Source organism: Austrofundulus limnaeus, unplaced genomic scaffold, assembly GCF_001266775.1.
Source record: "Austrofundulus limnaeus strain Quisiro unplaced genomic scaffold, Austrofundulus_limnaeus-1.0 Scaffold112, whole genome shotgun sequence".
In the NCBI taxonomy this organism is placed as follows: Eukaryota; Metazoa; Chordata; class Actinopteri; order Cyprinodontiformes; family Rivulidae; genus Austrofundulus; species Austrofundulus limnaeus.
The window spans coordinates 906,259-910,372 of NW_013952514.1; the positions used below are offsets into that span (position 1 = coordinate 906,259).

The 4,114-nt window shown below is 35.0% G+C and overlaps 1 long non-coding RNA gene across 3 annotated transcripts in view; it reads left to right on the forward strand.

Moving 5' to 3' along the window:
- LOC106521606 (uncharacterized) overlaps positions 1-4,114 on the forward strand; it is a 36,928-nt gene that overhangs the window by 20,775 nt on the left and 12,039 nt on the right. For all 3 annotated transcript variants that reach the window (XR_001310694.1, XR_001310695.1, XR_001310693.1), the window contains exon 2: positions 339-386. This is a non-coding gene — a long non-coding RNA (uncharacterized LOC106521606). The remainder of the gene's footprint in view (positions 1-338; positions 387-4,114) is intronic.

Genomic DNA, 4,114 nt, shown 5'->3' on the forward strand with positions numbered 1-4,114 from the left:
GTGTGTGTGTGTGTGTGTGTGTGTGTGTGTGTGTGTGTGTGTGTGTGTGTGTGTGTGTGACAGTGTAAAAACCCTTAAAGTCAGACTTATGACTTGGAAAACAGTTTCAAGCTCTGATTCTGAAATTCCATCATGGCTGCCTTGAGCAAGAAAAGTTTAAATTTCTGAAAATGTATTGGTATTCTGTTTAGTTGCTGTACTGTCTCTGTCAAGTTGGTAAATTGAAAGTATAAAGCGCAAAAAACGAAACAAAACAAAAAATAACTTATATTGACGTATTTTGTAAATTTTAGCTAGCACAACAATTAGCAAGTCTGATTGTGTGTTTTAACTTGCAGCTGGAGCCCAGTTAAGTTGGTTTTGACAACCTTTCCATCAATGCTCAGGTAATTACAGTTTTACTTGTTACACTTCTCTCATTCATTTAATTTTCTGTCACTTAACCATTTTTTTTCTTTTATGCTTTAATCATATTCTCCAATGTGGTCCCCAGTTAAATAAATCTAATACAATTTCCATTGCAATAAATGGGACACACTTGTATGTATTTTATTATTTGCCTTTTCTTTTTACTCATTACATTCAGAACTTATTAAAAAAGCTTACCTTTTATCCTTACAGGCTCAAGTTTAATTACATTCAGTGAAACATCACAACTAGTCATGGAGCAGAATGAATAACCCAGGCTTTTCTGATTAGGACCAGCTTTTTTGTTTTGGGTTCCAGTTTTTTTTTATTAGGTAATATTGGAATTGTTTGAGGCATCAGCCAGGACTGAAAGTTGGAATGCATTTCTCAACAGCATCATTTTCCCTAGGAAGGTTAAGCCTTCTAAATCCAGAAATAGGAATATTTATTGAGTAAAATGTCACACAGAAATATGGCATAAACCGTTTGATATTGATTTGCTTATTATGCAAGTTATCAACAGACACTTTTTCTCTCCTGATGGAATCTCCAGGTGTGTATGTGCATGAACCTTTGTGTGATTTGTAAAGGGGAAAAAGTGTACTTCACCGCAATTTGCATTTTTTGAACCTCCACTCATGCAAGCAGGTGCAAGGAAACAATTTAATCTTGTTCCACTTCACCCAGCCTGGTAATTTTTATTTAAAACATCCAGGCTTCAGTTTTATTCAAGATAATATTCTAAAAAAATACTTCATGATATATGGTTTTGTATTACACTTACTCTTCTTGCTGTTCTTATTGATAGATCAGAGTTGAGTGAAATAACAAGCCACTTGTTCATGAAATAAAATAATCTAACAAGATTTAATTAATAGATTAAAACATGTAACTCTTGATAAATCCTATGTTAAACAAGTTTACAGAAGCTATATACAGTACTGACAAAAATCATGTTTACTTTATTGATCAGTACATCAAGTATCAACATGCAGTCAAACTTCAGGAATATGGTAAATGGTAAATGGTAAATGGTAAATGGTACTGAACTTATAGAGCGCTTTTCAAGTCCCTCCGGACCCCAAAGCGCTTTACACTAACAGACATTCACCCATTCGCACTCACATTCACACACTGATGATGGCAAACTACACTGTAGCCACAGCTGCCCTGGGGCGCACTGACAGAGGTGGGGCTGCCATGCACCGGCGCCCACCGGACCCTCTGACCACCATCAGTAGGCAAGGTGGGTGAAGTGTCTTGCCCAAGGACACAACGACTGAGATATATAATTAATTTGATTAGATTTTGAGAGATTCCATTCATGGAAAGGTCTATAATTTCTGAACATAAATTTTTTTTTAATGTTGGTTGGCCACAAACATGATTTTCATCTCATATATTTTATTTTTAAAAGGTACAAATATAATTATTTGCTCAAAAAATTTACAAAATTCAAAAGTTTTACAGTTTTTTTTTTTTTTTTTACAAAACTCAGGCAAATTTGAGCAGTCCTTGAAGGAATCTCCCAACCCCTTCCATGCCATAATTTTAAACATTTTAGGATCATCCAACAGCCAAAGTTCTAGCCCTTTTAGTCAAACCTTGAAAAATATTTAGAAGTGTGACTTTCATGGACATTCCAAATGTTCAGATCCTTAAAACTAACGATAGGAACTGAGTCGTGGTAAAGATCCGTTTGTAGTTTTTTTTTTTCTTCAAAATATCTTTATTTTTATATCTTTAACTGCAGAGACAATTGCTCCTGCTTTGCTTTTTTCACAGAAAACAGGCACAGCTGTGGAGTACAGCAGCTCGGGAGGAGAACAAAACACACTGACCCACCCCCGTAACTTGATGACATCAACGCGTATCGCTTACATGATGACGAATCTCCCAATGAGATGAGGTTACCTGTTTAAAATCGAACAGCTCTTTTGAAACAAAGATACAGATCCCTTCAAAGAGTCATTTATCCCATCTCTAAAAATAATGTTATATATGATCTCATGCAATATCACAAGATGTATGAATGTGTTGTGATTGAGCCTCCACTACCACCATATTCCATTTTAGCTCAGTATTAATAAAACTGAGTTACGGTCATTTCTTTTTTGGCTAATCTCAATGATCTGTGGTGAACATCTTGGGTTGGCTCTAAGAGATAATCCATGCCTACTTCTATAAGTTTCATTAAAGCAATCCCTCTCACACGCACACCCAAACAAAGACAAACACTTTTTTTTATCTATTCTGATCCAACTCCACGTTAGCACCTATCAAACATCTGGCAATCATATGCATACACTTAACGTGACAACAATTAGTATTAGCACATTTAATTCACTGACAAATCTGACTGTAAAACTCACTGATTAAAATGGAATCCACAGTGGGCAAACAACAGCAAGTAAATGCTTCAAAAGCACAAAACTATATACATCTTTACACACACACCCTCACACACACACACACAGTGATATAGGTTTCTTTGGTTTCCTTTTTACTTTGGTAAGTACATATTTCATTACCCTATGTTATCATACATATTCCTCCGAGCTATGTCAAAATAAGACCTCATTTTAGGTCATCTTTCATGTCATATTCTTCAGCTGTGTTCTCATACAAATGAAACAACATAGAGTTTTTTGCTGATAAGAGAAAACTGAATTTTTTTGTCGAGTTAAATCAGTTGTGTTTTGATTAGTATCACAAGGGTACCAACACATTTATTTGTGTCTACTTTTTGAGCACATGAGAGTTTGCTAAATCAATAGTTTTAACAAGTTGTTTGGTATTTGTTCCATTTTTAATAGCATTGTCATTTTGCATAGATGAACATGAGGGAAACTTGTACTCTCTGTTCACTTCTGTACATTGTGGACACATTGTTGACCGGAAAAATGAACAATAGGTATAACAAGCAATATTTACTGATACTGAAAATCTTTTTTAAATATCCTCTTTGATTGGCATTGAGTTTGCTTTCATGTGACTATAGTATAAACAACACATTTTTCAGCTTGATCATAGTTTCATTACTTTGCATTTAAGCATTCATAAAACCCGCACATAATGAGCATTTTCAATTGTATTGCTAATCTGAGGAATTCATTCATTTACATTTAAAGTACAAATGTCAATAGAGCAGTATGGAGACATATGGAAGAAGCACTTGAATTCTTTAGCATTTATAGACTTGTAAAAAATCTAATACTTTTTGAGTTGCGTATTTGACATGTAAACAATGTCACAAAATTAATATTATAACTTCTTTGTTTCCAAAGTTAATTAGAAGTTGTCAGTAGTCATTTGAAGATACAACAAAAATGGCAAAACCGTAATTTCAAACAGAACTGACTGAGTGGAAAAAAAAAAACAATCCATTTTGAAGCTTATTTTTGTCTTTTCATGAATACTGATGTGAACTACAATTCATTTGCAGCCACACGTTTGCTCAGTCTGCAATTTATGATTCAAGCTGTAACTACCTCATTTGATCCCATCCTTGTTATGCTAATATCCTCTCACAATGGTAGCAAATCAGTTTGATTTAACTGTGCAAACTGTGTGAGGAGAGGAGTGGTTGCCTCTGTTATGTCTGTGTGTGTGTGGGCCTATCGTGTGCATGTGTGTGTGCGTGCGTGCGTGTGTGTGTGTGTGTGTGTGTGTGTGTGTGTGGGTGTGTGTGTGTGTGTGTGTGTGT